The sequence below is a fragment of the Cryptotermes secundus genome, unplaced genomic scaffold (genome assembly GCF_002891405.2).
Source record: "Cryptotermes secundus unplaced genomic scaffold, Csec_1.0 scaffold116, whole genome shotgun sequence".
NCBI lineage: Eukaryota > Metazoa > Arthropoda > Insecta > Blattodea > Kalotermitidae > Cryptotermes > Cryptotermes secundus.
Genome location: NW_019732857.1, coordinates 1,598,694 through 1,622,957, shown reverse-complemented (window position 1 = coordinate 1,622,957; position 24,264 = coordinate 1,598,694). Strand labels below are relative to the sequence as shown.

The window sequence follows — 24,264 nt, the reverse complement described above, 5'->3', positions numbered from 1 at the left end:
TCTTACATCATATCTGTCACAAGAAAAATGTGAAATTCACAAATATGTACAATTTCTAGGCATTTCGTAGAATATCCGACTGTTTAAGGTTAAGTGTAATAGTTGCTGGTTCCTATAAACTTTGTTCGGGTGTTCTATATACGTAATTCGCAGATATTCTAGAGAATCCTTGGCACTACAGCCCCAGTGGGCCTAGGCCTACCTCCACGAACTTCTCCGTTCACTTCGGTTTTTCTAGATCTTACACATTCGGTAGGACTCCTTGGGAGGATGATCAGCTCGTCGCAAGGCCTCTACCTGTACACAAACACAGACAAACGCACACAAACATCCATGCCCTGAGTGGGATTCGAACCCACGATCCCGGTTTCCAAGCGAGCGAAGACAGTACATGCCTTAGACCGCTCGGCTACAGTGACCGGCTATTCTAGAGAATACGTACATCAAATTAATAAATATATGTTAATAGACTGAATACAAACAATACTAAAGCACAGATATTCGATTTACATACTATTACTATTCACAAAATTAAATGAGGTAATGCAAATGGAAATGGAAAATACGGCTTATTTAAAGTGCACACGATACATTGCTATTTTTTAAAGTATTATTTTAATAGAAACAGTTATGGACATGATGCAGAAGTTACTAATTTTGTTAGATTTGGGTATATTTAGTTAGTTTATATTTGGCGTGTTAAGTTACATCAAGTACCGTACCTTAGATTAGGTATGGTAACGTTAAATTACATTATGTTACATTGGTTAAGTTAAAGGATGGAGGCCTTCAGGTCTTTTAGTTGTTGAGGTCGTGTTTAACACATTGCCAGTAACAAGTCCGGAATTGTGTAGCCCTGTATAATGCTTATTCACTGCATGAAATATCAAACATTTTATTCTGTCTGTAATTCTGAATAATTCTACAAAATGTCTAGGAATTTTATACAGCGTATCATGTCATAGTTTCCCTGTAAAATACGTATCTACGACTCTGGGCATGATCTTCCCGACATACAGTCAATTTGTCCTACAGATCTCTACACTTTTTATTAAATTTTTTAACTAAATATTTTCTGCTACAACTGTATCATTAACAGAACGTAGGCAGTAAGAAATTCCACAGGCCAACCAACGATCGTGTGAAGACTCGTTTTGTACATCTAATTTTACGAGAGGTTTGTTTCTTGTTTCACCATGGAGACTGCTCATTTTGTTACCGTTTATACACAACAGAAACCACCTTGTAAAGATTTTTTTCCTATCCTGTGAGATCCAAACCTAAAGTAAAAGAGCAATTACACGGGCATCTTTAAAATACTGCAACACAAACGCAAGGTAAGGAAAAAAAAACTATAATTTGATTGTACCCAGCCCAAAATTACAGTACACTCACATGGCAGAATTTTGATTGAGGGAATGAAGTTATGAAATTGGCCAGCAATTTAGCGGGTCTTTCAGCCATTGATCATCCTCATCTTCCAATATAAAACCTATATACTGTCGATTACAATATTTAAGTAGATAATTTGCGGAAATGCTACCATGTATCGAGGGCAGATTTAATCATGAAGTCTCAACCAAAATATATGTTGCTATATCAGTATTCCTAACAAATATCTTTTCCAAAGTAAATCTGATAAGTACTTGAAAATATGATACCCACTAGCACGTTTATCTTGAATCTCCTCTGACAAATTCATTTCCTAAATATGTTTTATTATTATTATTATTATTTTATATATACACTCTTCTGTTCTCATTATCGGAGGAAATTTGCTGGCATCTCCTCCGAACTCTCTCGTTAAAACCGACAAAAGAAATAAGGTAGACAAAGTGTGTTCAGTTAAGGGCAATTTCATAATAAACACATATAATTACAAGCAACTCTCAGTAATCGATTGATCACGTCTTTAGCATGACAGACAGACGGATGGTAGGTGGAAGGATACGCTTCGCAAGTCAGCTTTAATAAATAACATGTTTTAGGTCACTCAAATAATCAAGTTTATCCCTTTAAGAATCTTGGACAGGTTTAAGAGAGAGAGAGAGAGATGGCTCGAGTTGAAGAGGACCAGGCGCTTTCCGGTCTGGACATGGCAGCAATTATTAACATGCATAACTAATTCTTTATGAACTATATCGTATTATTAAAAGAGACATGTGTTATGCGACAATCATAGAAGTTATATCAGTGGATCATACGATCATGCAGGAGCGATGCTGACAAGAGAGCCAGGCGGAGTTACAATGAAATGAACTGACAACAACTGGCATTAGCTATGATAAATGGCTTGAAGGAAGACAGGAAACGAACAGTCACGTGTGGAATTTGGGAGCGGCATACTTTTTCATTTGTAAACTTTGAAAGGACGAAAAAAAGAACACGAACTTAAATCGTATAGGGTCTTCCTTGAGAAGTCACTCGGACAAGATTCCCTCCTATTAACAAACCGGAAGCCTCTTCACCGTGTTCGTGAAAGCCCGGCATTGGCCTCTAAATGATAATGCAATTAAATTGAATTACTTATTTATTGACTCTCTTACTTAACAGCCTAATTGTCAATTACAGAGTAAGCATGGATACACAAAGGAAATAAACAGAACCAGAAACTAATAATAATAATAATAATAATAATAATAATAATAATAATAATACCAATAAATCTCGGTAATAATTCATTTAGTATTTCAAGGTCTACAACTGAACAACTTTTCCGTTCGCCCAGTCTCATAAACTGAGGAGGGCTAGTGGTATAAGAATGTTAAAGATGAAATGTCAGTATTGAAAGCAATCTATATATGAAGAAAGTAGTCTTCTGGGACCGGTCTGCTTGTACCGGTTCTCACGGTCTCTTCGCTCGCGGATTTTCTTATTTTTCCTTCTACCCTGAAGATGCAGGCGATACGTTTCTCCGAAACGTCGGTTAACACCACATCTACACGGTGCCACATCACAGAAGACTGCTTTCTTCATAGTCACCGCCGTGAAAACCTCATATCTTACACTATCTATATATGTATGGATCCTTGGTTTGCCAAGGATTATATATTTATTCGCCTCTATTTGGATATTCTTTTTATCAGAAATTGCAGTCAATATATCGGCTGACTTGTTGACCCCTTACGCCTCATTCATCCTGTGGTCTCTTCAAAGGTCTTCCCTGTTGCTTGACACATGTGGTTTGCAATCTGTTAGTAGCTTCTGAATTCTGCTTCTTTGCATGTTGTAGTGTTTTATCCGGGTGGTTTTGTATTTCTAAATATTTCCCTTCTAGACTCCAGTAGTACGCACTCCTTTCCTTTATGGTCCATCTAAGCTTACTGGCAAGTGTCCGGGGTTCAGTGACTGATGATAACGGGTTCAAGATTGGATGATGGGATTTATGGCATTTCCTTACAATTACAACCAACTATAACAGCTCCCAGTCAATCTTCAGCCGACACCTTCCTTGACCGCTGAGGTCTCCCCATTCTGCTTCTTGTTCTACGACTGACTGCAAACGACCTTCGTTGTCCCTTATAACCCTTCGACACGGACCACACACAGAACCACATTGAGAACACCGTATCCACGGAAAACGTGTTTTCGTCGCCCAGCACCGAATATCCTCTATTGATTATCAAGCGTTTTCACCGATACATTGCCTAGTACTGGACTTACTATTGTTGTCATCCGTTTAAGATGGAAGATTTTTACTGGGCCGTTGCCTAGCAATGGGTATGCCTCACAATATTTTGCCATTCATTTCATATATTTCATTGCAGCAGCTGTAATCATGACTCGTCGTTTACTTTCAATGCCCAGCTTTCGTTCCCATAGAAAACATTCAATTAAGCCCCGAAATTTTTTAATTTTATCCTTACGTGTTTCTGGAATTTGGTTGTCAGGTTTGTGTTGATTGTTGTGAGGCCTGTTGCTTTTGAAAGATAGAAATATGTAAATTATAAATATTCTATTCTCACGTTAAATCCCCTCTGGAGGCTTAAAATTAGCAGAGCCATCACAAAACTACTCATCGACAGGCTAGTAACTTTGCAGTGAGGAATCTTGCATTACTAGCAAAGAAAGAGCTGAACATAGGACTTGTTATGTACGTATGTATGTACATATAAATATATGCGTGTATATGTGTGTGAGTTCCACTGTTCAGCATCAAACATAATTCCTGAATGATAAAGGAAGAAGAGTCCATAGTGTATCGCTGAAGGAAAATAAGTTACTGTTTCATGAGCTGTACTTGGTTGAAGTTCTTAACATTAATAATAATAATAATAATAATAATAATAATAATAATAATAATAATAATAATAATAATAAATATAACTGTCCCTTTGTCTAACTAATTAAGCGCTACATCATGAAGGCGTATGGGGGAGTGGACGTATAGATCCATATTTTGTTGATCTCGTTACTCGTTGGAGGTGAGTGGTCAGCTTCTCACCCTGGCCGCTTTACCCTCAAGGAAAGAGCCCCCAGTACCCATTGGATAGGAGACTGGGTTGGCCTCAGGGGCGGTTTGGACGACGTGGAGAAGAAAAAATTCTTGACACTATCGGGACTCAAACTCCGACCCCTCGTTCGTCCAGCCCGTAGTCAGTCACTATTCCGATAGGGTACGTAATTCAAATGCTGATGTACAAGTCAAAATATCTTCACTGTCGCTATTTAAAGAGAGAATGGAATTTATATAACGTTTTACACTGCAATAAATACAAACACATATGCGCCTCATATGCAATCTGACGTGAGGATGAGGTGATACAGTGAAATTGGGGGTTCTAACACACGTGACTATAGGGATCACTCTCTTCAGTGATGTGGCGCCGTGTAGTATGATATAGATAGTTACGAAGGCTTCGGAGGAACTTGCTGTCATCATCTTAATTGTAGAAGAATGTTTATGTGGTTAGAATATGTGGCATGTATAGGGGAAATACATTCTTCTACACTGAAGATGGGAGCAGCATATTTCTCCGAAACATTGGTAACTATGTATCAGAATACACGGCATCACATCTCAGAAGATATAACTCAGTTTGTACCTTTAAACGCTTTCGGCTTTAAAATTGTCGGATCAGAATCTGGTTAAAGGAATTTTACGGAGCTTTAAAATTGCGCTTCTTGTACGACTGCTCTCATGAACATGTTATGAACTTGAAGAGTTCAGTCTTCTAGGATGTAAATCAGTTTAGTAAGTTGAAAGCCAATTAATGTCCCGGAGCAACATATTGCTTCCTTCTCCAGGGTTGAGGAATAAGCCAAACAACAAGCCAGCATGAAGAAGACAGCGACCATTCACCAACCCTGAAGATAGAGGCGAAATTTTCTCTGAAATGTTAGTCGACTTCCAACGGATTGCGCTGCTTTAAATCCAGGAAGGTACAAATTTCATAACACCAGTGAGAACCTCCGGCAATCTTTGCATTTTGAGCTAAGGTCGACTGTAACTGATAACCGGTCTACATGTAGTTCCTACCTAACACATTACGTCACCTATACTTGTGAATAAACTTAACTGGGATCTGAGGTTCTTACAGCGGTGAATATGAAGCAAAGCAAAACTTTACTTGCTGCATGCTCCATTCTTGTTTCTTGCTTGGCTTACTCTTCAACACTAAAGATGGAGGCGACATATTCCTCCCAAACGTCGACTGACTTTCAACATACTACATTGCTTTATATCCTAGAAGACAAGATCATATTTAATTATACGGTGCTTGCAGGACGAGTTCTATTGTGCTATCCGTGCAGTATATATAAGCCAGTTTAATCAAACTTGCCTTGTAGATCTCGCCGAACCTGGCAGCAAGGTATACACTGTATGAAGCAAGCATTCGTTAGCAAATGGCCACAACAACTGAATTTTAGTTATAAATATTGTGCACATTTTAACTAGTTCTGCTTTAACGATGTCTCGTATTCCTTCAACTAAGCATATTGAATTGGTAGTGTATTTCTCGATCTTCATCTGGGGAAACAAATATATTAAGAAGAAAGCAGTCTTCTGGGATGTGGCACCGTGTAGATGTGGTGTTAACTGACGTTTCGGAGGAATGTATCGCCTGGATCTTCAGAGTAGAAGGAAAAATAAGAAATCCGCAAGCGAAGAGAACGTGAGAACCGGTACCAGCAGCCACATCATAGAAGACTGCTTTCTTCATAGTCACCGCCGTGAAAACCTCAAATATATTAATATTTTTTATAATTTTATCTACGTCATTATTTCAGAATATTTAAAAATGCATCACGAATGTTTCCTACCTAAGAGTTTTCATTTCAATGTACTGAATCCTCTCACATTCTTCTACGAACATAGTCTCAAAATTGCCTGAGAATATTTTTCGAAACTCTTCAAGACACTTCTATATCGCTTGGCAAATTCAGTCCACTTCACTTTCTCACACGCAAAGCTTCTCCCATTCGAATATTTATTTTTCGCCCACTCCTCGATTTCCAAAATTGTATCATTTCACGGGGTTATTTTATTGTATTTATTTGTGATTTATTTAAAAACGCTGCCAGGAGCTCGGATTGATGTATAAGGTATTGGAAAGGATACGGAAGAGAGAAGTCATGGCTTAATTTGAGATACTATCCTGGAATTTTCCTGGAAGGACTAAACCACACAATCAGACGGACAAGGCTTCAACTAACTAGCTCGGGCCTTTGAGGTTTTCGAACCAAGATTCTGTAGGAACATTTTGTTTCCTTACTCATGCTACTTGTCCAACACACCTCAAAAACCTGGCTGTAGCCGGAATAATATGGTTCCGTGAATCGTAGTCTTTGAAATTATGATGTTCATGTTGTGAAAGTAACTGAATTTCATGTCTCTATCTTATATCCAAATAATTCTGTTTAATAAGTTAGCTAGATGCTTGAAAAGACGTCTTCCAATTGACCTCAAGTGAATAACGGAGGCTCCTTCGGTGGAAGGACACTCATCCTGCCATAGGCGGGCTCAGTATCCCAATGTTACCACAACAGCTTATAGAATACGATAATTCTGATTGCTATTTAAGTACAAATAAAAAAAATAAGTTAGTTTCAGTAGTTTTTGCAGGTTCTAACATCCTTTTTTTCACCAATGTGACAGTTGATATTGACGCCTATACAAAGCAAAGGATACAAATATGACACCTAATGCCACACAACTGAACATATATCCGAAAATTTTAAGGGCCGTAACTCCGTTTAATTGATTATGAATCGCTGCCCAAATTCTGAATGCGGTCAAAAGGGCAATGTGGTTTCCTTTATTTAAATCTTTCTTAATTTTAGGACATTGGAAGACTATGAAATATGAATTCTCTTTGAGTATAAGTAGCAGATATGGAATTCATTTTTTCCCGCTCGTAATAAGTATGAGGTCTTCTCTTTGCTTTAAAAACCTTTTAACTACCTGTTATAATAAAAGAAATATACGTTCTATGTTAATGTGAGTTCAGTGTTTAAAATATATACGAAAATTGCAATCATGTGAGATGTGATGCCGTGTAGTTTGGTGAGATATATCAACATTACGGAGTTACCTGTTGCCTCTTTCCTCCCCTGAAGATGAAGACAGGAGATTCCTTCGAAACTCTGGTGCCTGTCAACCAAACTGCATGGAGGCTTATCCCTCAAGACCGTAAACTTCATGTTTACCGCCCTGAAAACCTCAATCTTCCATATTTATAACGCGTGTAACGTTGCACTTAAAGGGTCTTTTTTTTTCCTTCGTATCTCCACCTGAGAACTTACTTTGTAGTCATGTCAAACATATAGAACGTAGAGCCTGTTTAATTTCTGGCTTATTTCCGGTTTTGCTGGAGGAGTTACATATGTACATTCAAGAGGTGTCTATTATTTAATTCTACAGTTAAAAGTATAAACCTGTCATTAACTGTCGAAGGTAATTGCCTCACATTATTAGTCACGAGTATTTATGTAAGCCTGGAACTATGTACTCTGTTGTATGCCAGACAGACCCGGCACGGTGTCTTAATAAGTATATTTCTGCTTTATCATATACAGAAATACTTCAATTTCAGGAAGCATACATCTGTCATTCACTGGAAGTCTCAAGTTCTTTATTTTCTCTTCCAAATTACTTCCCTTTTTTGTATGATGGAAGTAGAGTTCTTAACATTTTGCAAGTGTTATTAAGTTCCATCTTAAGATTTGCATAGCAATAGAGATCGTATCATTTCCCGGAATTGACATTTTTACCGGAGTCCTGATAATACGACATTACGCATAATTTCAGAAGTAGAAATCCTTTCATAACTGTTTATTATGCAATTCGCGTAATAAGATGATAAATGCTACTTGCAGGATGTGAGTTCTTCCTACGAAATACAGATATGCTAAATGATATAAATGAAAATTCTTCAAATAGACTTATATATTATTATCTAATCCTATATTCTTGAAGGTACATTCAATAAAGTTGCTGAAATAACAGAAAGTCTAGCTACTTTTTACTTCTGCTTCAGTATTTTCGTTATATTCGACGAGCATATATTTCTTACAATTAATATATTGTTAGACATTATCCATCATCTTGTCTGTTCTTAAAAAAACCGTCCTGTTTCTTTAAAAAAACACAACGTTTCGAGGACTGGATTCTGTCCCCGAAACGTTGTGTTTTTTTAAAGAAACAGGAAGTTTTTTTTAAGAACAGACAAGATGATGGATAATGTCCAAAAACATATTAATTGTAACAATTTATCATCATCACATCTTACTCGGCGATACACGAGTATTGCTAGTGGGGTGGGACTAAGCCCCTTGTACTGTGGCCACATCTGGCCTATTGTACCAGCCCCAGATGATAGGTGAGGGTGATTATAGAGCAACTGATGGAATGAAGATTTGCAGGAGAAACCGAAGTACTCGGAGAAAACCTGCCCCAGCGCCACTTCGTCCACCACAAATTCCACTTGACCAGACCCGGGATGACATCTGATTTTAGTTCAATATTGTTAAATAAACCAGTAATTAACAATACAATCATTTAATCAATTAATAACTATGCAATAAAAGTATATGAGGGAGTGGATACATAGCTCCACCATTCTTGAAATCGGCACTATATGGAGTCGAGTGGTCAGCTTTACGCCCCAGTCTCTTTTCCCACTTGCAAAGAGTTCTACGTACCTATTTGATACGAGGCTTGGTGGACGCCAGGGCCGGTCTGAACGCCGTGGAGAAGAGACAAATCTTGCTCCAGTCAGGAAGCGAACCTCAACCATCTAGCCCGTAGCCCCTCGTTATACCGACTCCAGTTCAATCAGTATAATGCACTTTATTTGCATCACTTTTTTTGCAGCTGCGCCCACATTTCTATTTCTAAGGCGACTTTAAGTTCTGTCCTATGTTAAGTATATTACGTATGCTTAAATAATTGTTAAAAAAGGGAAACTCTTTATAAAAGGTCAGTCTTGAAATCTAACATCCAGTTGCCAGTGTTGCTTGACTGAAGTGGGCTGCACACTTACAGTTGCCGTGCGCGGCAAGATCAGTGGCATGCATATAACATCACAAGATATGGAACCAGTTTTAAAACATCAGAATCGTCGCACATAACAAGTGTCTTCCTGTCCACAGTACGGTACTTTCAAGAAGAGGAAATCCGGGTTTAGAACGAAACCAGTCATTTAGCAAGCCAATGGCAAGGTCCGGAGTCATTCAACAGTGACTTGCTGCTGATATGGAACCAGTTTTTGGAGCATCAAAATTGCATTCTAGGCAACTTCGGAACTAGAGGTGGTCATCTCTCTTCTCAGTTGACAGCCGGGTGAAGGTTACGGTTAAGAACATGAGGAGCATATCTGGTCGTACTGTTACATGAACATATGATGTAGAACTCGTTTGTTAACGTTCACTCCATTGAGGTAGCCCTTTTACTTACATAAAATTCTTATTCTTGTTGCAATTATTATTATAATTAGTAGTAGTAGTAGTGGTGGTGGTGGTGGTGGTTGTGGTGGTAGTAGTAGTTGTAGTAGTAGCAGTAGTATCTTGTAATTGGTTTTGTACTGTTAAGTTTGCACGTAAATAAACATGAATTGAATTGAACTGAATTATTATTATGCGGGTTGGTATAGCGGTAATATTCTAGAATTGTTTTCGAAAGGTGTTAGTCTGTCCTTACTGACGTCTTTCGTAGTTATCTTCAGTACCTCCAGGCAAATGGGGATAGCATAGTCGGTATAGCGACTGGCTACGTGCTGGACGACCAAAGGGTCGGAGTTCGAGTCCCGGTAGGGTCGAGAATTTTCTCTTCTCCACGTCGTCCAGACCGGCTCTGAAGTCTACCCAAACTCCTATCCAGTGGGTATCGGGGGTGAACCTACTGGGGCGTAAGAGTTGACCACTCATCTCTTACTACTGCCGACGTAAAGAAAATGTGGATATGTACATCCACTCCCCCCCACAACTTCATGGCTTAGTGTTTAATTAGTTAAGCACAAGGACAACTTTACCTTTACCTTTACCTCCAGGCAAATGTAGGAATCTTGCCTAGATTAGGCCGCGACCACATCCTTCCATTTCATTTCTCATTAATTATGACGTAATCATCCTATTCGACGCTATATACTTGGAAATACCGAGAGCTTCATTAAGCCAACAAAAAGTATTTTAGTAACATTATTATTATTATCATCACTATCATTATACTTGCATCAGACTAATGTTTTGAAACCCGAATTTCGTCTGGATTACGTATAACATTTTAATTCCTACCCCACAAAAATACTTCTCCAGACAAGTAATCGCTGTTTATTGTGAGAATCATGCGTTAGTCTCCGAGGACTTGGATTTTAACTGCATTTTCTCATGGCCCATCTCCCGAGAAGACTTCATCGTATATACTCGTTATGAAAGTTTACACTCATTTGAAATTTCAAGAAGATGGCAACAGCACAACGGAATGCACGATTAGTCCCAATGTAGAAAACGGACAGTGAATAATAACCCGTAATCTGTCGGATGGTATGTTACGCCTCTCTAGGTCAGAAACCCTTCTTTGTACCTGGGACCGTAGCTTTTATGAATATCACTATTACATGGCACTGTTCTGAAGTGTAGACCCAGGTCTAGGCAACGTCCGAAATTCGCGCACGCAACAGTAGAAAACCTATTACAAGAAGTGTTTTCTATGTGTTCCTCGCCATGCCCATTGCTAGGCAACGGGTCTCTAAACACACTCCAGCAACATCAAATGCTCAGGCAATAGTACGATAAGTCCCCTTGTTATGCAGCGAATTGTAACTACTATAATAGAGGAAGTGGTGTTTTTATTGTGGTTAGTATATATCCATTGCTGGGCAACGAATGTGTTTTCTATGGGTCAATCTCGAGACTATGCAAGTAGCCCAGTCGTAAAGTATCTCTGAACCAAGTCAGTCGTAGAACGAGAAGCAGAATGGAGCGAGTCCGCGGCAGCCAAGGAAGAAGAGTTCGGCTGAAAGTTGATTGTGAGTTATTGCAATTGATTGTGCTTAAGAGGGATTGTAAAAGGTGTTAATAAATTCAATCATCCAATCCACAACCACGTTATTATTAGCCACGGGACCATAAGCACATGACACTATGTATAACTTATAAATTTAACACAAAATGTATGTTATTAGTAATACAACTTCACTTGTTTCAACATTGCTGTAGTTACGAGTACATGACATACAAGAGTGAGCACATCAGATGTCTTATGCTTTCAGCTGCCTACAATGCGACAATGAACCAGGGACTCACGTTCAGAAATGGTCGAGTGACATTACAAACACTCTCACGTAAGGAAAGCTTGCTTATCGCCATCTCTATGGCAACTAACCTATTCCATGAGGCCGCGCTATAGCTCAAACGGTTAGTCGCTGGTTTCCCACCTCGGCGGCCCGAATTCGATCCCGGGTCTGGTCAAGTGTGATTTGTGGCGGACAAAGTGGCGCTGGGGCAGGTTTTCTGCGAGTACTTCGGTTTCCCCTGCCAATCTTCATTCCACCAATTGCTCCACAATCACCCTCACCTATCATTTAGGGCTGGTAAAATAGACCAGAAGTGGCCGCAGTACAAGGGACTTAGTCCCACCCCACTAGCAATAAAAAAAATCTACTCCATGTTTCGAACATATTTCATAAATATTTCAGTGTTTCTCATGGTGAAGATCATTTTGTATCCTTATTGCACTAAACAACTACTAAGCCTGCGGTTCATTTAAAAGTTACGGGAGAGCGTTTCTCCAGGGCTACATGTGACTACAACAGAAACTCATTTCACACCTGTTGCGGATTTTCGTACAAAGACCGTAAGAACAAGTTACGACTGTACTGTTACAGTGGCCTGTACTCAGAATGTCGGATAAAGTGACGGTTCATGTGGACTCTGTAAACTCATGAAACTGCGTTTAACATTTTCTGTTTCGTATTACGGTAGCCCAGGGTAGAGTCTACGATTCAAGCGTAAAACAATTCACATAACGAATTTATCATAGTTACCCTAACCTCACAATTCTATGTGTAAGTTCAGAAATTAAAGTAATGCAGGCGTGGTCAGAATCTAATACAATGAGAGCAGCTTCGCTAATGATAATGTAATGCAGCCTGAAGATGGCCAGTATGTTCGGAAAACATTGCTAAACTAAAATACTGTATATAATTAACCCTGATCCAGGAGGAAATTAACAGGAGATTGAACTCGGGTAGTGTTTGCTGCCATTCAGTCCAGAACCTTTTGTCTTCTCGTCTGCTGTCTAAAAACATAAATTTTAGAATATACAAAATTATAATTTTGCCTGTGGTTCTGTATGGGTGTAAAACTTGGTCTCTGACATTATGGGGGGAACATAGACTGAGGGTGTTTGAGAACAGGGTGCTGAGGAGAGATAGATGATGTGACAGTAGGTTGGAGAAAACTGCATAATGAGGAGCTTCGTAACTTGTACACTTCTCCAAGTGAAGGAGGATGATATGGGCAGAGCATATAGCACGAATGAATGAGAAGAGTGATGTATATAGGATATTGGTGGGAAAGCCGGTAGGAAAAGAAAACATTGGGAAGACAAAAACGTAGGTATGTGAACAATATTAAAATGGATCTTAGAAAGATAGGATGGGATTATATGGATTGGATTTATCTGGCTCAGGATAGGGAATAGTGGAGGGCTTTTGTGAACATGGTAATGAACCTTTAGCTGCAACAATATACGCGATGCAAACACTGGATTGCTTATAGGCAGACAGTGCGCATTGCTTAAAAATATTCTCTTATTAAGTACGGGTAACGTTGTTCATGTGCCTAACTAATTAAACGGTACACAATGAAGGCGTATGGAGATGTGGATGTATACTTCCACATTTTCTTGACCTCGGTACTAATGGTCAGTTTCACGCCCCAGCCGCTTTACCCTCGGGGAAAGAGCCCCCGGTACCCATTGGACAGGAGGTTGGATGGACCGCAGGCAGGTCTGGAATGCGCAGGGAAAAGAGAAAGTTCTTGACCCTAACGGGATTCGAACTCCGACCCATTGGTCGTCCATTCCGTGGCCAAACGCTATACCGACTGCGCTATCCTGGCTCCTTCTGCTAATCAGTGGTACGATTAAACGTCCTGTCCGTGACGCAATTCAGAAAAGTCTTCTGGTGCATATAGATTTGGAATGCTGGGGAAAATATTTTTCTTAATCATGGGTTATCTGTTCATTTTTCAAAGAAGGATGACGTGTTTAAATGTTTTAAGGTAACTTGCTGTAAAAGTTAGTTTTTTAGGTAGTGCCATAGGTCAGGCCGTTAGTCGCCGACTTTCCACCGTGACGGCCCTTGTTCGAGCCTAGGTCAGGTCATGTGGGATTTATGGTGGACAAAGTGACACTGGGGCAGATTTTCTCCAAGTACATCTGTTTCCATTGCCAATTCTCAGTTCCCCCGACTGCTCCACACTCATCTATCATCCAGGGCTGGTACGATAGGCCAGTTAGTAGCCGATTTGCCAAGTGGACTCAGTCTCACCCCACCCCCAAAATCTAATTTTTTTTTTTTTTTTTACTCTTGTTATTTAAACCGATCGTCACAGTGGAATGGTCTGTGCTCTTGTTTCCTGTTCGGAAGATCCGGCGTCCAATTCTCGATCTAGAGACCAGACATGGTTGGCGAGGTGTTTCATGGTTTTCTTCTGTCACTCCATATAAATGACGGTATAGTATCTCAAATTTCATGAATGGCTTTGCACATCCCTTTCAACTAATTATTCTCTAATCATCCTATAATTAAGTGCTAGGCCTATATAGGCCTAATTTTAGCTATTGAAAAGACCGCTAAATAAACAAATAGCAAATCAAACGTATTGAAATTTAAATTAATTTTATGTAGCCCTGCTTGGCACACAACAAATTCGCTAGTAGCAAAACTTGAAGGCTCACCACAGCTAAAATGAAATCCCTTAATTGAAAATAGATCCTGAGATATATCTATGTATTTCCTTGAGAATATTCTCTATAGTATTTACTCGCCATCATCCTGTTTCCGTTGTCTCAAGACGAAGTTGAACAGAATTTTCTGCCAAATTTATAATATACTTTTCTTAATTTATTATATTAACAGTTCTAAGTGATCTTCATAGATTATTGTCTCCTTATGTAATATTCATATCAAACATTCTCTAATTATTTCATCCTTCTTAGATCCGAAAATTGTCTTAATCACCTTGCTTTCAAATATATGCAATGTGTAAACTTTCCTTCAAGTAATAAACCGCATTTCACAGATATAAAAGGAACAGGTGCCTAACTCCACGGAGTCGAATCCTTCTTGGGAAGCTAATGGTTGCTCAGCCATTTAAATTGCCAGCATTTTATGAGATCCAAAATTCATTACTGTGTCCACGAGAGCCCTCCACTGGTTTCTGTCTTGAGTCTCATGAATTCAGTTCATACCGTCACATCCTCTTTTCCTAAATCCCTTTAAATGTTCTCTTCCCATCTACGCTCAAGGGGGCTCTTGCATTATGAAATTCTATTCGTTTTTTTTTTTTCAGTTGACCTAATCCTTCCAGACGCACTAGGCCCTGGGGTTTACTCAGCCTCTAACAGAAATGAGTACCAGGTATTAATTAAATAATTTTCCTGAGGAGTAAAACGCGGCCGGCGCGTAAAGCTGACAACCTTACCGCCATCTTTGAGCCGATTTTCTAGATCATGTGGGACCCTCAACGTCTCACAACCCTATGGGCCTTCACGGCCTGTTACAGGAATAGCCTTACTTTTTTTTACATAAATTTTCTGTGCATCTCTTATACTATATTTTGTGAGTACTACATGTCCTGCCCATCTCATTGTTTTCCGTCTATCTATGTATAGCTCTACAATCCTTATGGTGCTTGGCCTGTTTTTCAGTTTCTTAATCTATACACAGACGGTAGGACTCCTTGGACGGAGGTTCAGCCAGTCGCAAGGCCGCTACTTACACACAGAACACAAACACAGAATAAATGTACACAAGCATCCTTGCTTCGAATGGGAATCGAACTCACGATCCAACTGTTCGAGCGGGAGAAGGCGGTTAATGCCTTAGATCGCTCGGCCACTATGAACGGCGTCTCATTATTTTCTCGTGGTAATAATATTTCAAATTAAGTCCTTATTATGCAGTTTTCTCGTCTCTTGTTACTTCATCTTAGATGTTCAAAACAACTGGCAAGATAAATCATTTCTAAAATATTATATTCCTTTCGGCAGTCGTTCAAAAGACTGTGACGTCATGACAATTATGTTGATGGAGACTGGGGAAGAAAGAACGGCGGCAATAGCCTTCTGTGTCACGGCAGAATTCGTTGGCTTCATTGTTCTAACCCGGCATAGGCACCACAAGGAAACCCACCAAGCAATCCACCTCAGAGTAGCAGGTAAAACGGCTTTAATTTCAACGAAGTCCCCATAAGTCTTCATGGCGTAGGCTCAATTGGTTAAGCACAGGGACAACTTTACCTTTACCTATAGCTTTACCTCCGGAAGATAGTCTAGACTATTGCCGCCATGTTAATCTGCTCGGAAACCATGTGAGATCTAATGTCCTACTTCATAATGTTCAAGTTGAAATTCAAGAAAGTTTTGTATACAGCGCAAGTGTGAGGCAAACTTTACGTTATAAAGCTGAAGGAACCGACTTGAAGAAGGAAGCATCCGACTCCTTCGCTTAGTCCCTCCTCTGAAAATCCCCGTAGAAACAAGGTTAGAATCCCTATGGGTTTACAGACTCTACTGGCTTTCATTTCTGTACACTTAAATACAGATACTGTATGTGTACACTGCATTGCAAGATATACGTGTATGTTCCTAACTGAAATCGGCTGAATTTTAAGGAGGCCAGTGTTTACATGAGATAATGCACCTTAGACTTGAAAGGATTTTGACGATGCTGTAAGCTGTACAGAACTACTCGTATTGGACTTATTTTGGACTCTATCAATCGTCCAGTGATTGAGACTAGATCTTTCACCTGAGGACGGAGGCAGATCCAGTCTCCGAAATGTTGCGCTCTTTTGTCTTATATATACCAGACGATGGATAGAGTCCAAAATAAGCCCAATAGTTCTGTATAATGCACCTTGTCTGAGATCGCGACACGTGACAGTTTCAAAATGCTACTGTTAGGTGAGCCCTAAGATGTATGAACAAAATACGCAACCGTCCCTTAATCTGTTAAACGAATCCCTTTCGTTCTTCATTTACAGTGATGAATGGGAAGCTGGTCTCAGTATAAGCCTAATAAATAATACTGCAAATGACACAGCAGCAGTCAGGTTTAGTAAACATCCTGGCCATTGTTACAAGTGAATAATATTCAGGTCCTTATACGTAATAAAACGGACGGAGGCGCTGGTTCCGCATTCTCCGGCGACCTCGACATGACGTCATCAGTGGCACGACTGTCCGTCCTTCCGTTTGTAACGTTATTTTGCAACCTGGATAAGGAACGAGTGCAGGACGTGTAAACATGTGAGGTCAAGTGGTTTGGTCAACCATCCACGACGTGTGTCTCCATACTACACGAATTCATTTATGTCATGCTACAACAGTTCATACCGTTCGGGCCCGACCTGATCAGTGTCTGCAAACTCTGTATCGACCGAGCCTCAGTATTATCCGTGACAAGAATAACGAGTGGGATAAAGCCATACTGGAGGAGGATATGTACCAAGGAGGAACACGTCAGCAGAACGCGCCTGTCTAAAATGCACAGGAAATGTTAGTAGGGAAGCCTAAAGGCAAGTTGCAGTTCTGGAGGCCTAGGCGTATATGGGAGAATGATATTAAATTGGGCCTTAAAGATAAACTGCTGGAAGAGTGTCGGCTGGATTCATGTGGCCCAAGATAGGGACCAATGGTTGTATTGGCCGCCCCATAGCTCAAACGGTTAGTCGCTGGCTTCCAACCGCGCCGGCCCGGGGTCGATCACCGGTCTGGTCAAGTGGGATTTGTGGTGGACAAAGTGGCTCTGGGGCAGGTTGTCTCCGAGTACTTCGGTTTCTCCTGCCAATCTTTATTCCACCAATTGCTCCACAATCACCCTCACCTATCATCTGGGGTCGGCACAATAGGCCAGAAGTGGCCGCAGTACAAAGAACTTAGTCCCACCCCACTAACAGTAAAACAAAGGTTGTAATGGAGAGCACGGCAATGAACATTCGAATTCTATAAGATGCGGAAAGTTCTTGATCAAGTTGAATGACTGTCAATTTGAGGAAGATTTCTGTTGCCTGGAATGAGAAAATTATCATTCATCCTGCTGTATTCCGGTGTATGCCCTTGAAAGACGTGATGACAGCCCACTCGTTATTCTAGACTTCAACATCTACAAATTACTTTACGGTCTCTTATATTTTCATCCTTAAATAACCGAAAAAGGAATTTCGAAAACAATTCTTAAAGCCTGATCTTCTATTCGATGGACTTCTAGACTTAAAGATCTGTTACTAATATTATTGAGGTGCACGCGGTAGCGAAGTTGGTTGAAGCACTATGCTACAACCCGGAAGGTCGCGGGTTCAAGTCCCGATGAGGTCACTTGACTTTTATCAATTGACCTAATCCTTTCAGCCGCACTATGGCCCTGGGGTCGACTCAGTCTCTAACAGAAATGAGTACCAGGAATTAATTAAATAACTTTCCTGGGGAATAAAGCGAAGCCGGTGCGTAAGGCTGACAACCTTACCGCCATCTATGAACCGATTGTCTAGAAAATGTGGGAACCTCAAGATCTCACAACCCTATGGGCCTTCGCGGCGTGTTACAGGGATAGCTCTACTTTATAGACACATCGCTCTTTACGGCTCCTCGTGTCCAGTAAGTTATAGCGTTATAACCAGGGCCCGGATTTTAATGACCTGAAAATATTTAAAAAATGGCCTATAAAATGACTGAAAAAATCCAGAAAAACCTAAAGGAGAAAAGAAAGAACACTTCGCATCCATGTTTTTCACATTTCAGAAAACATAAGAAGAAAAATTCCCTAAAATGGCCAAAAATGACAAGACATACCCTTAGAGTCCAAAAATTTACCAAAAAATTACGCCCCAAATGACAAAAGACCTTTAACCTAAAAATGTAAAAAACTGACAAAAATTACCTATAAAATTTTCATTTCTGTAACCAGAAGCTCATATCCGAAATGTATATATTTAAGAGCATCGCATAGGATAAAAGGAAAAAAAGATGACATGTCATCAAAATCCGGGCCCTGGTTATAACGTACGCAGAGAACAATTTCAGAGAAATATAGGCTACTAAAATTCCTCTTTAGCCTGAATTGTGCCTAAAATTTTTGGGGCACTCTTCAGACTATTATTGTTTCTCTCTGCAAGAAACACAGCGTTGCTTTGCGTTGAGGTTCAAAGCAAACTTGAAAGTATACAAGGCGGAAGTGCGATTTTCAAAGTCTCTCGCGCATGCGCCAAATACTGTTACTCACTGATGTGAACAGCAAACAGGCAGTGAGCCAAGAACAGCAGACTTTTCCACTTACACCAACGGTCAAGTTGCATTTGATTCGACTATCTCTCGCAATTGGGTTACTGGATATGAAACTGTCTTCAAGTATACTATCAATTCCATGCATCCATTTCTCTTTAACACCTGATGTCCGCGTGTAAGTGCCCGAATTTATAAGAAAATCTCACTTCGTGTTCTCCACATCAGAAATTTGAGATCAATATATGTATAAGAAAAAATGGAATTCCTTGTAGGGAAAATAAAACCTACTTTCTTATAAGTTTGCAATGTTACAGATCTTGTAGTTACTATAAGATTCTGGCGATGGTGTATAACACACTGATATACTGGGTTTTTGGACTTTATCCATCGTCCTGGTTTTTAAGATAACTAATAAAAACACGACGTTTCGGAAACTGGATCTGTTTCCGTCCTCAGTTGAAGGAAAACACCTATTCTGTTGGGTCCGTTGATTGAGGCTAGCTCTTTCTAAAGGACCCAACAGAATAGGTGTTTTCCTTCAACTGAGGACGGAAACAGATCCAGTTTCCGAAACGTCGTGTTTTTNTTATTATTATTATTATTATTATTATTAGTAGTAGTAGTAGTAGTAGTAGTAGTAGTAGTAGTAGTGGTGGTGGTGGTGGTGGTGGTGATGGTGGTACGTATTAGAACTACAGGTCGGACCCCTCAAGTCCGGCATCCTTGGGACGAGGGAATTTCCCTGACTACGACTGCTCATTAGCTCACTACACTACAGTACCAAAGCTCTTATAAATAACCCACTATTAAAGTATATGTTGTGCTGTTACACAATTCTAAGAGCATTACCAGCCACGCCTCTGCTTTCTGGTCTCTCTGAAGCCATACTTAAGGGTAAATGGCAAAGGGAGAAAAAAAAGTAAAACACTGATATCGTGCTGTTTTTACTTCGTTCCACAATTAACGAATATAAACAAATGACGTCGAACCATGGACAGCTATCGCCGATGGCGGGAAGTGACTGTTAGATAAACTAAACTCTTGTCTGACCGTGAGTAGTGCCGGACAAATGAATGTCGGATTTTGGCTTTCGACCTGTGTATTCATTCTTCTTGGGATACACGGTATTCTCGGTCATAGATACTTGATACTTAAAATGTCCTTTTTTTAATATTGACTTCCAGCGTAAAGATAATGTGACAGATTTGCTCGAAGCGTTCCTAGGCAACGGCTCAGTAAAAGCGGTCAACGTGCAACAATGGAAGATGTGTCTCAGTGGACGATTGTTATTGCGCGTCGTTACGCAACAGCGCACCAATGAAGACCCTGGCTAAGAATCATCTGACTTGTTCTCTATGTGGTCTTCCTTATGCAACAATAGAATTGTGTTTTCTATGTGTGGTCCTTGCGGAGGCTCTATAACGTAGTTTACGGAATTACATCAGGACTTTAGTTCAGTTCTCGGTAGGCGACAGCCACGGGAAATTAGTAGAAGACCAGTGAAGACTAAATGTGTGAATTGAAGACTTTGTGTGTTATACGTACAGAATTTTGAAAGTGTTACAATTATTTGTAGTTACAACTAGTGAAGATTCATTAAATCGACTCACGGATCGAAACCCGCATCTTAGTCACTCAAACACGTCATAATAATAACACTTATTGCGGTTAAAGAGCAATATTACTTGCGTTTCCATTATAACAACGGTTAAAGAGACCTATAGTCTTAAAGTATCTTGCCTTCTTGCAAACTGTTGGGTATAAATTTAAAGTTTCGCGCCTTCGTCATGTATAATATATACAAAATATTTATAATGATATGGTTTGGGGCCATCTCCTTACCACATCTGTCATGCCTATCTCAAATGAATCGCTATCGTTTTCAAACTGACAACTAATATCTGTCTAGCCGTCATTTTGTTTTATGTTCTAGGAAAAGGTTACCGTAAAGAAGTGGTATCGTATATTGCGAAGATCTGTTATCGTACACAATTTCAAGTCCATATGTTAAGTGTCACTATTGTCGCTATTACCTCACACGTCCTTGCATCAGCCATGGAGGTTGAGGTGAGATTCAGTGGCATGACATCATAACAAATTTCGTAAAAATCGACAGATTTGTTCTACACTTGGGAAATACCCCGCACAGGGAGTATGGTAATCTCATAAGCCTACTAGATTTCCTTGACGAGAGTAAAAGATTAAGAAATGAAAAAGCAGTTAGAACTTCGGAAGAAAATGTACTTAAATTGAATGAGTGCATTTTTAGGAAGAATATCTTTGGAACGAGACATTGTACCCTGAGAGGCAACTATACGCTGATTCACCCAGAAGCTGTATTCGTAACTCCTTCTGAGTTTAAACCGTGTGAATCGAAGACTTGTTTTCCACAGAACCATAAATTTACGTTCCGGAAATATTATGTCGATAATATGAATTATGTGACAATAAAAACTGCCATGAGCCAAGTGCATTTTCTTTAACATGATGACCTGCTTCTGTGATGTGAGATAATTTGGTATAACTCGCAGGGCCAGGGTCCTGAAGGGGCATTGCAGGCTGCTACGTACTATTTGCAATATGTAGGATTTGAGATTCTTACACCTGTGGTTGTGAAGATTTCTGTCATCTAGGTTATAGGACGATGTAGCCCGTTGGAAATCAACAGACGTTTCGGAAGAACATGTCACCAGCATCTTCAAGGTCGAACAATAAGTCAAGCAAGACACCAGTTTGAAGCAGGTAACATGCTAAGGTACGCAGCCGTTACAAAAATTTAGATGTCTAATATTGACTATTATTAGTCGTATTAACTACGAATATTAACTGCAATTTCAATTTAAATTGTTACCTGTTCAATATTAGGGGGAACGCGGTAGCGTAGTTGGTTGAGGCACTATGCTACAAGACGGACGGTTGCGGGTTCAAGTCCCGATGAGGTCATTGAATTTTTTCAGTTGACCTGATACTTTCAGCCGCACTATGGCCCTGGAGTCGACTCAGCCTCTAACAGAAATGAGTACCAGGAATTAATAAAATAATTTTCCTGAGGAGTAAAGCGCGGCCGCCGCGTAAAGCCGACAACCGTACCGCCATCTTTGAGCCGATTGTCTAGATAATGTGGAACCCTCAACGTCTCACAACCCTATGGGCCTTCACGGCCTGTTACAGGGATAGCATTACTTTACTTACTTACCTGTTCAATATTATGTGTCAAGTTTTAACTATTTAAATATCAGAGTGCATTATCAAGATAGTGTAACAATATCGACACAATCTAACCTCATATTGAATAAATGACGCAACTCAGAAACTGACACGAAATATTCTTGTACGTCTGAGGATGACCCAGGTAAGAGACGAAACATATAGCGAAGTCATCAACAGAAAAATAAAACAGATCTTGACGCGATAGTGTCTAGCTTGATTATTTTCTGATCTTATTGTTGTGTAGACTGCCACAAATCATATTCTTTTACGTAACAGGTTAGAAATAATTATGTAGAAATTACTATTCAGGTAGAGACTAGTTTCATCTGCAGGGGAACTGAGGATTGCATAATGGTGAAGATACAACCGAGTACTGTGGGCTTTCGAGCTGGGACATCGTCTAATCTGGTAGGTGGGTACCAACGTTTCGGAGGATAATACAGTCTCCGTCTTCAGGACAGAAGATGAAGGCAGAATGTTTCTGAGGCAGCTTATTTCCGTACTGCCAGATTAAAGGCTGCCCTCGGTTTGAAAATCACAAAGTGCATGTAAATCTTATTTTTTTCCCCCCTGGCACTACAGCCCCAGTGGGCCTAGGACTACCTCCATGAACTTCTCCGTTCACTTCGGTTTTTCTAGATCTTACACATTCGGTAGGACTCCTTGGGCGAGTGATCAGCTCGTCGCAAGGCCTCTACCTGTACACAAACACAGAAAAGTGCACACACACAAACTAAACATCCCTGCTCTGAGTGGGATTCGAACCAACGATCCCAGCTTCCGAGCGAGCGAAGACAGTGCATGCCTTAGACAGCTCGGCTACCGTGACCTGCTATGTAACTCTTATAGTCCTGAATAATTTGGTGGTGCACACGTGTGAACTTCTAAAGCTTCGTGTTCCATAACGAGCCAGTATCTGCTACTTCAGAGTAGATCTGTTTCATAGAGCTAGCTGCAGCTGTCCTGTTCATCATGGTTTCTCTGCATTTACCTTGTTTTTTTTTGGGGGGGGGGCTATTCTACCTGCCCCGTGTGATTATGATGATGAAGAATTTGGTGGAACGAACATGGGCGAGGGAAACTGAAGTACGCGGAGCAAACCCTCCCCAGCGCCACTTTGTTCGCCACAAATCCCACTTGCCCAGACCCGGGATCGAAACCTGGCCGCCGCGGTGCATTTACCTTGACTCATTAAACGTGTTTTTTTCGCAATAGAGCCTACCTGCAAACATAAATGCATTTTTTTCGTCTATGGGGTTCATATTGGTCATTCATTTGTGTAGAGTGTAAACATGTCCATACACCTATAATGTGAGATTTGCGGTTCTCCTGAGGTGGGTATGAAGAATGCGGCTTCTGGAATGTAATGCCGTGCATTTTGGTAAATAAAGACCAAACTTTGGGAGCAATCTCCTGCCTACATCTTTTTGGTGGCAGAGTTATTTTTCTACATGAAAGATGGAGGCAGGACATTGCTCCGAAAATTTGGTACCCATTTACAAAACTGCACGGCGTTACATCTCAGGAGGTTGCAATCTCGATGTGCCCCCTAACCTACCTTGACGAGTAACGTTGATCGATAGTATTAAAATTGATATTAAACAGTGTAGGAGGGCGTGGACTGAATCCACGTGAATCGGCATAGAGATAAGCAATTGGCTGGTGGGAACACAGAAGTGATATTTCAAATTCCATAAAAGGCAGAGAATTTCTTGTTTATCTGAACGAATATGAGTCCCAGGAAGATTTCTGCTTTACTAGTTAGTCTGCTAGAACTTCCTTAAATAAGACGTGAACGTAGAATACTATGATCCATTAGTCTTCCAAATTAACTGCCAAAACTTGGGCTCCTGACAATCGAGTTTGACTTGGTTCCTACGTGCCGCTTACTATGAATCATTACAACGGACGTGTTCGTTTCGTAATTTTTTCTTCAGCTGGATGCAGCGAGATCTTTAGATTTACACCTACTAATTAATTGATGTTACCGCTCTCTCTCTCAAAATTGGTAGAAGCTATATTTCATATTATTCAATACTTCTCACTTCAAAGTTTAATTCATACATGTTCTCCTTCTAGTGAAGTTTTAACATGAGTGATTC

General features: G+C 40.1%; 1 protein-coding gene across 1 annotated transcript in view; it reads left to right on the top strand.

Moving 5' to 3' along the window:
- Nucleotides 1–24,264, top strand: part of LOC111867779 — a 220,258-nt gene that overhangs the window by 152,741 nt on the left and 43,253 nt on the right. The window lies entirely within an intron of this gene.